Source organism: Lonchura striata, chromosome 7, assembly GCF_046129695.1.
Source record: "Lonchura striata isolate bLonStr1 chromosome 7, bLonStr1.mat, whole genome shotgun sequence".
In the NCBI taxonomy this organism is placed as follows: domain Eukaryota; kingdom Metazoa; phylum Chordata; class Aves; order Passeriformes; family Estrildidae; genus Lonchura; species Lonchura striata.
Genome location: NC_134609.1, coordinates 16,294,525 through 16,307,091, shown reverse-complemented (window position 1 = coordinate 16,307,091; position 12,567 = coordinate 16,294,525). Strand labels below are relative to the sequence as shown.

The 12,567-nt window shown below is 36.2% G+C and overlaps 1 protein-coding gene across 6 annotated transcripts in view; it reads right to left on the bottom strand.

Annotated features, from left to right (window-relative positions):
* PCGF5 (polycomb group ring finger 5) overlaps window positions 1–12,567 on the bottom strand; it is a 55,637-nt gene that overhangs the window by 40,347 nt on the left and 2,723 nt on the right. For 2 of the 6 annotated variants that reach the window (XM_021539472.2, XM_021539512.2), the window contains exon 2: window positions 5,205–5,315. The exons of 1 other annotated variant lie outside the window; for it this stretch is intronic. The gene's annotated coding sequence lies outside the window, so the exon portion shown is untranslated. Of the gene's footprint in view, window positions 1–162; window positions 230–947; window positions 1,009–5,204; window positions 6,606–12,567 lie in introns of those variants that run through there. 3 more of the 6 variants (XM_021539480.2, XM_021539494.3, XM_077784635.1) reach the window with 3 other exon arrangements.

Sequence of the window (12,567 nt, the reverse complement as noted above, 5' to 3'; positions counted from 1 at the left end):
AGGATTCTGTAATGCACACAACTGTATAAGTAGTCTGTTTTCTGCAGTGAAAGGAATGAAACAGAGTACCTACTGACCTAAATACAAACTTTTGTCCAAGACAAACATAAATTCTTATTTTTCAACTCTTGAGCAACTTCAATGGGACACACAAATACATACCTTGAATATCTTTTATGTGTGGATTTCCTTCTCAGTCTGAGTTAGAAAAATTCATCTCCCATGTGACCTATGAAATGTCTTCAAAAGCACTAAGGTTATCTATAAAATACTGTGTTCCTCCTTCCTAAAAAATGTTTTGTTATTCAAATGTTCTCTATGGCTTTTTATAGCTTAAGTCTCAAATGCTTCCTAAGTCCTGCTAAATAACTGTATACTGGGCCTGGCTAGGACACAATTAACTTTCTTCCCAGCAGCTCACATGGTCTGTTAGTTACTTGCCCAAAACAGTACTGACAGCACACTAAGGTTCTACCTACTACTGAGCAGTGCTTGGCCAGCACCCAGGCTTTCTCTCTTTCTTCACTCCTACCACAGTGAAGACTGTGGGGGTGCAATACATTGGGAGAGGATGCAACCAGGCAGAAGCTCTGAATGAATGAAGGAGATGCCACGTAACACCACATTCACTCATGATAAGAGGGGGGCTTAGGGCTGTTAGCTGCCATTTCCTTGGAACTGGCTGCTCATCAGTCTTTCTGCAGGATGTGGACAATAACTGTCTTTGCCCCACTTGTTTTCTTTCCTTCCTCTCATCTTTCATCTGTCCTTCACTTTACAACCTTTTAAACATTTTTTTTTTACCTCAACCCCCTAATTTTCTTACTTCTTCTCCTCCCTCATCTCACAGGGGCTTGGAGTGAGTGAGTGAGCAATCCGTGGTGCTTAGCTGTCCACTGGGCTTAATCCACAAAAATAACATAATAAACAAAATCAGTGATTCCCACCTTTCTGTTTTGCTGCCCGGTGATGTATGAGTAGGTACTGAGTGTTTATGCACACTTGTGACTGAGCCTGTATTTGTGTTACAAGCAGATATAGGCTGTCCCATTCTCCATGGCCAGATGCAGATGTGCATGGTATGACATGACCAACATCTCTGAGGGATGGAAAAAATGCAGGAGTGGGCTGAGTGCCAGATTAAGTACTTACCCAGGCATCATCCAGCTCAGTTTCTAGACTGCCTATAGGTCAATTAGCATAATCAGAATAATTTTGTGTAACACTATACATTGATTATGAGTTGTCAACATAAATGCTTTCAACGGATTTGCCCCAAACTAAACACAAAAACTCTACCAAAACATAGCCATGACCTTTGCATGCTTCTCACCCAGGGCAGAGGAGGTGTGAAAAGAATGTGAAAGATTTTAGGAACATTGTTTACTATGCTGCAGGAAGATGTTTCATTTCTATGGTAATAAATACTTTATAAGAAGCCATACAGATTTATGGCATAATCTCAGACAGATATTTATATCAAGCTATTACCTATTTTTAAGACTGGGAATATATAGATATAAATTATAGCATTTTTGGGTTATCTCGCTAAATACTTGTTGCTTTTAGTGCAATTCATAGAACGGTACCATTTGTATTACTGAATATTCTTAATGTTCTCTCACTAAGCACTAAAATGCTGTATTACATCAAAAATAAAAAACACTTAGCATTAAATTTTCATACATAAATTTTATGGGTGACATAGAAATCAAATGTAGGGTCTAAGTTAGAAGTCATTGCAAGCAATTTTCCCTATTGACTTTAAGGAGATTTGAACCTGTGGCTTTTGACTCTTAAAATAAACACTGCATTACTGTCACATATGAAAAATATTATGAATAGGGAAGAACTAGTTTAATCTACTTCTTGGAGCAAACTGAGAATATCCTAAAAGGGTGAAAAGGTTACTGTACATCTGAAGTAAAGGTCTATCATACCACTGAACTGTTTTACAAAGATGGCTTAAAAAATGTGGTTATTAACAGGGATATTTATTGATTGTAACAAAATATTTATTTTTTCTTAGTGGTCTGAAAAAAATTGCCACAATGAAGAGAAGAAGCCTTAAAGATGGGAATCCTGATTTCTTATGGTTCCTAAACATATTCTAGTTTTATTTACACAACATACACCCCTGTGTTACTTTAGGGAAGCTGGGTATACAATTCCACACAATATTTATTTTCTCTAACCTTATTTTAAAAATAAATATGAGCCATTCAATCGAGTCTGATTTTCTTCCTTATGAAAGAATTCTGGAACACTGATCTTGGACCATTCTGCACCTACGCTGGTTTGTTTTTATTAATGGTTAAAACAACACATCTTTTCTAGGTTTATTTTTAAATAGCATAAAAATATAAATGGAGAAGGGTTTAATACAGAACAAACAGGGAACAGTATTTTTACAGAAAACTTAATGGCTAAGCAGATGTCTAACCTACTTTGAGACCAGTATGTTATGCAAATACAGTACACAGCTCTCCCTTGTATCCCAGGGCTATCTTTTGCAGATTAGCTGTTGCTTTACTTTCCACATACTTTTTGAATACTACTCCCCAAAAAAGAAGATAAAAGGCCACTTAAAACTTAAATAGTCAGGTATTTTACAAGAGACCCTATCATGCCTTTCTAAAGTGCTGACAAACCATACTAGATGTGTTGTACTTTGAAAATGCCTCACCTGATTAATGCCATTCTGCTGTCTTTTTGTTATAGATATCCCTCTGTTCTGCTTTTTCTGAAATAGCAATCTGAATACTGGACAATTTCAGGTAATCGCACAAAGAACTCTCTGGCAGGACTGTGTGCAATTAAACTTCCAAAAGTTAAAGCAAAGACTGACTGCAGAACCTTTACTGTAATACATATCAAGTAAAAAAAAGCCAATCATCTAATCTAAGTTGCACAAAAAATGCTAATTTTCTCCTGAAATTTAACAGATTATTTTGATTAAAGCATCCTTCTTAATGTTCTATTGTAAAGAGTGATCTACAAAAATCATTACTAGTTTCAAATGTTAAAAAAAATTGGAAATACTTAAGAATAGTCTGAATTAGTCTGATTTTTATTACTACATTTGCTATGATACAGTAATTTGATTTTATTTTAATCAACTAGACTGAATAGTCTGGTTTTGAATATGACTTACTAAATGTTTCCATTTAGTTCATGAAAGATAATATCAATAATCAATATCTTGATTACTGTCTGGAAGTGCCACCTTAGCTTTACTTTTACTAAGTTGTGCCTCCAGCCACCCATAATAAAGGATGTGTGCCAAGAACTCTATAATTCTTCTAGGTTTTCTCCATACAATTTTCAGGATTTTTGCATCCTTTTTGATGTGCAATTGCCAGAATCAAGTTCAGAATGAGTGATGATCACAGCATTAAAAACCACTGAATCAATGTAATTCAACAACTGCTTGTCCATTCATCTAAGACTATCTTCATTCTTTTGTGTCCCCTTGACACTGGCAGCTGATTATACCATGACCCTTCAAAACTCCTTTAGAAGTCTGTGCTTTGTGAGGGAAGAATGAGGCACTCTGTAAACAGAACCTACAAATAGTTTCTACATAGTGATTTCTCTTTTGCTATCTATCCCATTCTTCTATTTTATTACCTTAGATCTTAGCTCTGGAATATGCACATGGAAGTGTACAAGACTTCTATTTGAACTTGTCTAATGTCAGGAAGCTTAATTACATTTATATGGAATATATCAGTTTTAGAATTATTCCCATGTGATATTTTCTGCTGTTTCCCTCATGAATAACTGAACACTGCAGATTTATTTCTGCAGTTTTAAGTGTGGAAGGAGTTGGTAGGACATGAATGCTTAGCCTTCCCCATTTACATTGTTCTGCTTCCACCTCCTTTATGATGCTTTTTTGATTCATAATTAAGCTGACTCTAACATTTGAATCAAATGTCTATTATAGAGAAATCATTATATTACTGTAAGAGAAGTGACACATTATGTCTCCATTTCATTTTTACCAAAGCACTGGTCATTACTCAACGGTTTGTGTCATCTTGTTGAACTAATTTTTTCATGAGTTTCTCCTCTCCCTGCTCCCTGTTCTTTCTTCTGACTGCCCTGAACAAAGAACTAACAAACTTCTGACAACAGCACTTTACACCTGAAGACGGCACTTAGAAACAGTGAAATCATGGCTTGAATTGCAATGCAATGGATACTGAACAGGTGTTTTTATGAAAGAGCACCTAGGATATAGACCTGGAAAAATACATAGAGACCTTCCAGTCTTCTGTCTTGCAATTTCAAAGACAAAGGTTTTGAAATTGTACCAGAAAGATCATCTATATAGGATTAAAAAAGACCAAGCCATTTCACTGGGATTAGGTGACTGATTCCATTCAGTAAACTTTTGGCCTGACAAGTCTTTACATAGCACAATTCTGGAGATAATTAGAAGTAAAAAAATATGTAATTTTGGTGCTACGGAAGTGAAAAAAGAGCAGTTACAGTTTTATAAATTTAAACAAAATTTATTAGGTTTTAAGCATCTGATTTTAAATAAAAGACCCTTTTCCTTACTTTGTGCAAATGAGAAGATTTAAATTTAGAACTTCTGCAATAATTATAAAGGATTCAAATTGTGAGCCCTTAAATTAGCAGGAATGCTTGCTAGTGCCTTCAGTGAAAATAGAGTCAGAAATAGACCAAGGTATTTTCTAGGTGAATAATGATACAGCATTATTTAAATATGTGGAATATTTCAACATTTTCAATATTTAAAAAATGAACTGTCTTTTGATTTTATATTGTGGAGATTGAAGAATGCATCTCAAGTAGTATTTACAAACAGTTTTCCTTCCTACATCTTAAGGAAGAGAAAAAATAATACTCAAAAAAATTTTAATAGTGGCAAAAAATCTAGTACCAGAAAGTTGACCTGACTTTTAGGCTAGTTTCCATATAAAAAAAAAAATTTCTTACATATAAGATACTTCATTTGGTTAAAGGATGAAACATATCTTAGTGGATACCATGTACAACAGAGTAGGACCTATGCTAGTCATAACCCATTTAAACATAGTTATTCTTGTAAAAAGTAATCTTTGCCTGGCTCAATGGAACTATTTTATATGCTACAATCTATGCTAAGGGAGGTTTGTCTTGCAGAGCAGACAGTGACCTGAATTCCAAGGAAAATATTTAGAATTTCATACCAGAACTTGAACTCTAGATTCTTCTCAACAATCCTTCTACGATTTCTTTCCAGCATACACAGGTTTCTTCTTATTCCAAAATTTATCTTCTACTTGGATTTTGATCAGTTTCTTGTGTTTGTGAAACAAGAAGGAACATGCAAAGAAAAAAAAAAAAAAAAGACAATGAAAAAACACACCTCTGCATAGGAAGCCTTGCTAACTCAGAAGTGTTGCAGAGAAAAACACAAGCATGAGACCCAAAAAACAAATGACTGTAAGCGAATGCTTATATAGACATCAACTCCAGCCCCCGCCTCCCTTCCCACCCCCAAAATGAAAATATTTAACACCTACTTGCTTACAGGCATAACTCTGAAGAAGACTCTTAAAAAATCCAGTAATGTCTGGTGCAGGTAATTACAATGCAGTTCACTCCTGCAGGGACATCCTAACTATGAAGGTACGGCAAAGATCTGATCTGCTGCCTTTCCTCTAGAGAAGGAATAGAGCCTAAACATCTCCTCCTGCATTTACGCATGTTCCAAACAAATAAAAGCACAAGTTGTAAAAGAGATTTTTTTTTTCAAAGGTTTTTTCCTATGTTAGGACCACTCAAAAAAGTTCTGGAGTTCCTGGTCATATTACACTGATTAATTTTGGTACAGAGTACAAGAGCAGCAACTGCACAGTCAGCAGTTGGATTTCCATGCCCTGTTTAACTTAAATGGAATCACTGCTTTTCTTGTATTTGGTATAGGTCCAGAGACTGAGGCCTCCAGAGCCAGTGACTTCCAAGGGAATGTTGCTCCCAGTAATATGATAAAATGAGCAACAACAGTGCATCAGTTTTTTAGTCACTATTTAAAACCTTTGCAGCCCACAAAATACTTAGGAAAAAGGTGGTCAGAAAGAAGTGACTACAGTTTAGCAGTTCAATTAGCCTGTGAGATGCAATGTAACACTTCATGCAACACCATTGTCTAGTATCTGAAAAAATGGTCATAATCATTAATGCCAATGTTCTGTCACTCTTACAGCAATAGCACGCTGAGCTGTCAGATCTATTCTAAGCTACAAAGAGTTCAACTTCTGAGGCTTCACTTGTTACAGGATGCTCAGCAATCTTTATGCTTTTCTTACTGATAGGAAAGTACAGGAATCAATACCTAACTGTCAATTGCCACTTTCTAGGAATATGAGGGTTTACTGCTGTGAACAATACAAATTTCACCTACTCCAATAAGCACAATCAATAACATCCTACTCAGTGATGAATAAGAGAAGGTTCTGTATTGTCCAGGTTCAAGTATTGTGGGCTTCTTTCTATTGTCCTAAACTTGCACTAGTTCTTCCCTAAACTCTACCTTTCTTCACACAAATTCTATATTCAGAACTCATCCACAGGATCACTACAACAGCTTCCTAAAGAACGCTTTCTTAATAAAGTACTTGTAATGAATCTTGTTTGCTTTAAAGACAAGAAAAATTGCAAGATGATTCTACTAGCTTCTACTTGCAGCAAGATGTCTCTGTGTTGGAAGCTGACTAAAAATCATATTCTAGTCAGGGTTCTGCTCAGGGTAACACCTAATGGTGTTACCATGGCACTGAGCCACAGCTAATATACTCTGTCTTTATATTACACTAAACATAAGCAGGTATCTCCGGGCAGCAGGAGCTTACATCTGCTTAAAAATTACACAGATGCACCTCAATGCATAATTTCTTTAAGAAATAAAATAGCACCTTTGTACTTCCAAGCAGCACACCCAAGCACGTTATGGAAAAATCTACCTGTATGACTAATGTCTCTTCCTGAACCCAATTTGTTCATTATATTCCTTTAAGTACTCAACCTTTAGACAAAACCAATCTCTTTTACATATCCATGAAGCCAAACTCAACAGAATTCCATCCCTAAATGGGCCTGCTGAGATCATTGTAACTTCAGTAAAAATTACAGACTTCAAAAGAATTGCAGAGAAAAAAATCTGTGTCTTTGCACATATGTGAATGGCAGCATTGGTTTTAATACAATATTTACTACCAAACAAATTAAAATAAAGGAAGGTTATGCCTTTTTTAGTATTTTACTCCCAGGTGTTTGATATCACACACAGCTATACCCACTCATTCTTCCAGTATTTCAGAGCTTCCCAAATAGTAATAAAAGAATCTTCTCCACACCCCTATTCAACAAGACAACACCGTAAGCCATAATTTATAGATACAGAAAAGGGAGACATAAAAGTCTAGGTCCAAACTGTTTCAAGTACTCTTTTTTGCATACACCTGATGTTCAAAGGTTCAACTTTTCAGGACTCAGTAAACAGCTCTGCTTCACACAATTTTGATTGTACTGATGATGTCAAAACAAGGGCACATTTGGCTGCATGTGTCTCACAACTGTTAAAAATGAAAGGTCATCTGTGAACTCCTAACCTATATTACCTACCCAGCAAAAAATAGTAATTTAATATCCAAGACAGGCAGATATTAGTCCTCCAAGGCAGTATTCAACTTCACTAAGCTGACTATCCTTTGTCTTCCTGCAACATTCCTCTTGTGCCCATTCTACACTTGCCTGCAGGTGATAAGGGGGTGCTGAGGAGAAAGCCTTTTAAGAACAGAAGTGATAACGGATAATGGATAATTTACAATGGATAAATTATGGTCACACTAACAACCTAAAATAAGAAACATCGTAACATTTTGCCCCTTTAGCTGTATTAGAACAGTTTAATTTTTATATTTAACCATTCCCAAAATTCAGGAATTCTCCTGCTGAGTTACTATGGCTCCATCCAGTCTAAAGCTGTCAGCAGTTTGACTTTGCACCTGTCAAACAGACTTCACCTTTGTGAATAAACAGAATCAATACCAAGCCAGAAAGCACTGAAGTGAAGAGAGGTTCTTTGCTTGTTCTCTCTGCTGTTCAAGGAGGAACAAAGAAAGTTCTACTCAGCAACTTGGCTGTAGATACTGTCTTTGGAAAATGTCATGGGCAAACTCTCACCAACCTCACCTAAGACCATATATAAACATAGATTATTTTTTTCAAAGGCTTATACTCAGATACGTCTGTTTTCACAAGAACAGGAAAAAATACATGTAGAATACAAGGGCAATAATTAAATCAAATTTGAGGTCCTGGCTTAATAAAAATGTTACTAAAAACATTTTTACACTCAGCAAAATGACAACTTCTCCCTAATCTTGTTCTTTGAATGATTTAATAACTGTCAATTTTATAAGCAATGCGAGGCAAGGTCTATGGTAACTTAACTAAAGTAAGTACAAGGAGTACTTGTGGTTACTGTCCACAGGCATATTCAGTACTGGCATAAGGTCAAGTGGATAAACTGAAGCTGAAGTTACAGCAGTTTCCATCAGCTAAAGCTAATGTTTCAAACTATTTGTATTTTTATGGATTCCCCATTTGAATCATGAGACTCAAGACACTTCCATTGAAAACATCTAGCAAAAATTACATGGTAAGTAGCTATCATCCCTTGTAAGAAATTTCAGTCAGCAAATTAGCTGTCAGGGCTCTCTCATATTACCCACCCACTCCAAAAGATGGAATCTGTAAATCCAGAAGTCCAATGTCTGGCAGATGGTTGCAAATGTTCTTTATTTATCAGATATGCTTGAGAAATCTAGGTGTAAGACAGCAAGATGGGAGGAGTGGAGAGGGGTTCTCTTCTGCCAAGAAAGAAGTCAGATGTAGAGTTTGTATCTCATAGTCCAGAACCACAAAACACCAAACTTGCTCCAGCAACTCTTGTCCATGTGACCCAAACACACTGTTAGTGCAGCAACCTAGCAAGCATCCAAGAAAGGAAGATATGAGATTACCTTCAGTAAATACTAGAGAATTGTTTTCTTCATGTATGCTGTTCTATTTATGCTATTTTGTCAATGTTACACATGTATTAGCAACTTTCAGTTCCAGAATAAATCCCCCACTTCTTAGTCCTGATCACCAAGTCAAATGTGGAAATGAAGGTTCACAGATCTTCTGCATAGCAAAAATAAAAGACTTAACTGGAGATACTGTCTCTAGTCTGTGGTGACACTCCAGCTAAGGCCTCCAGTGTTCTGGTGGGAACTGTTTTCTTTCTGCCCAGGATAGAGCACTACCTCAGAATTTCAAAACCATACTAATATAACTTTTTTATAGGTGAGAGTGGCAACCACACTTTTCATCAGATGAGCTATTTCATTGCCATAACTGAAATAAACTTACAGCAACTGTTCCAAATTTGGCCTAAATCTATGGTTAGATGAACAGCAGAGCTGATCTAACCAACCAACTGCATCAAAAAGAAGGGAAGCACCACTCTGGAGCTTGTCAATCATCTCTAAGTCCATTTAACATCCTAGAGCAGCAGAAAACTTTTCCCTAGTTTCTTGGTGATTTGGTTAAACCTAATTTATTTGGGGGTTTAATGACTGCCAGAGCTCAGAGAGCATAAGCCATAGCAGCAGTACTTCCTTTGTTCTAAGCAGCAGCTGTAGATGTCTTCTGGAACTGCAGCCCTAGTTCATTGTTTGCTGCTATTGTTCAAAACCTGAAGAAGGGCTTGTATGCCCAACAGTTTGCGTGGTTTTCCCTATTGTACTAGTGCATATACCAAGAGCTACTACACCTGGAGAAGCCAGATATTAAAGTAAAGCTCCTCTGTTACAAGTCTCACTGGTTTCACCCAGCTTCATAATAAATAAACTGAAAGAGCTTCTCTACAATTAATGATAATTTTGAATTGGAGACAAATCCCGTGTAAATTTACATTTTAAATTTTCAGCAATAACTACACAGGAGTTACACATCAATAGTAGATTTTAAGTACTAGCCTGTGTAAGGCACCAACTGTCACTCAGTACATAATTTCAAGTAAATCTATTTGCATTCTCTGATCACTATCCACACACACACACACAAAAAAACACGTGTACTTTTGGTAAATATATATTTGGGATGAAAGCATAAACATTTATTTTATCTATGATATAGCAAAAGAGTTAAGATGGAAAGCTGAAAAATATTGGTTTGATTAAGCAGCTCTTCAAAATCACTTTGTGTGCAAGGAAATTCTACAGCCAGAATCAACCAAGAATACTCACTCAAAATATCATTTATATAATATAAAGGATCTTTTGTCTCTGCCACTAGTACTGATGATTCTTCAAAAAAGTAAACAACAATTTTATAAAACCATGGAAGAAAGAAACATCTTTAACTTCACTCACTATTTAAGAGATATCTTTCATATGAAAGAAGAACTGTGTTTTCATTATGAAATTAATCAAGAGTCTGGCTTCTTACATATTCCATTCTTCTTAAGGAAGGAAATAAATATAATTACGTCTGCTTTAATCAGTGGTGGCACGTCTCTAAGAATCACTCAAGACTTTTATCTCAAGATCTACTATTTTTTTTTTTGTGGCATAGAGATTTTCTCTCTCTGTCTGATCTGATTACTAGTAACCAGCACTGAAATCTATCTCTAGAATACTTAAAATTTGGATTCCCTTACTTTAAGGTGCTTTGTTTATACACAGACTTTAACAGATGTAACACAATGCAAAAAGTCAGACTGAATTACAAGAGCTAGAATTTCAAAAACTAAGCTGCAATAACAGGTGAGCAAAACAAGTGTGTAGGGTGGAGTTTGAAAGATGGGAATAACAAACTGGATGTGTGCGATTTTACAGCAATTATGAACTAGGACTCTCCCTGCTGGTATCAGATTGTGCTTGCAGGTTCAGCTGACAGAAAGTAATCATGTAACACTGCCATCAATACCATACATGTAATGAGAATCACAGCCATGAATCAGGAAAATATCACTGTTCACCATTTAGGTCTCACCACTATTCTTTGCTACCTGTCCACTGGTGTGTTGTATGTGGGAAGGGTTCTTTCTGATAAGAATTACCATGGAACACAAAGTGGTTTTCCTCCTTGTGTAAGAATCTATAGCAAAGCTGAGCAAAGGAGCCACCAAAGGCATCCCCTGTTTGCAGTGTGGATACCTGTTCTTCAGCATTCATTGCTCCATCTCCATGTGTGTCCTCTTTAAAACAATGAGCACCAACTCAACTGCCAGTGAAGACTCAGTGTGGGAAGGCAGTTCTTGAACCATTACAGACCACAGCAACTTGAAGCTCTCTGTGATGCACCAGTCATTGACATGACTGCATCTCAAGGAAGTGAAGATCCTCCCAATAACTCTTATTCTCATCTTTGACCTCTTCTGAGAAAGTAACTTTTCTTGTCTTTTCCTGGTCAGATGTTTCATGAAAATAGGAGTATTATGGCAAATCAGCAGGCTACTTTCTTAATTCCTTTCAAATGTCAAAACATACATAAACCAATGGCAAACAAAATTATTCCATTACAGGAGATAAATGACCAATGCACAGGAGTAAACAAAGAGTTTGGTTACATGTTAGGAAAGCTACTGACATATGCATGAATTTCACTATTAATAATTGAATAAATTGTTTCAGCTTTAGGTAACCAGTCAAAATTACTTGTTTCACAAGTAAGAACTAATAGTGACAGCTATTGAGACCATAGTGCTCAAGTAACAATACATCTCTTTCATTCCAGAAGTAGCCCACACTTGATAGTTAACAATTTTTGTTTTATAAGCAATAATCCAGATAAGGACAGCAACACTTGATTTTCCCATGGACACACATTGAGACAGACACTGTCTTGTCACAGCCTGACGGAACTGGCTGCCAGTGCTACACCTGCTCTACTCATTACAGGCTTCAGTCTCAAAGCCTGTCAAGCTGTTACTTTTCACACCACTACATCTACTAGAAAAGCTTAAAGATAAAACCACAATAATCAGGAAAATAAGCTTAATTTTAAAAAATGTTTAAGGGTTACCCACCATCACTCAAAAGAGATAGCTACAACACTGATACAGAATCAACTTTGTTTCTTAATCTTTCAAATATTTAGTCTAATAATAGAAATAAAACTTTTTCCCAGACCAACTGCAACAAATGTTTTTTAACTGAGGATTTGTGGAACAAAAAACCCCAAACTAAGGTGTACTTGGTGCAAAGTTTTCAATAGTTGAAGAAAGGATTCCCCTTTTCAACACCAGCAGTATGTCTTTCTACAGGAAACAATCAAAATTTGCTTGGGACTATTGCACTTGTCTAAAAAGGGTCTTTACAGCCAAAACTGCAAAAAGGAATTAATCTTTTGGGTTTGTTTTTTTTTTTTTTTCCCCTCCCTGGGATGTTGTAATTGAGACAGCTGGAAGAACCTATGAAGATGCTGTTGGCACCAGTCTTTCGAAGTACAGAAAGATTATAACTTGTTATCTCTTTTTTGTAAAAAAGGTAGTGTAAA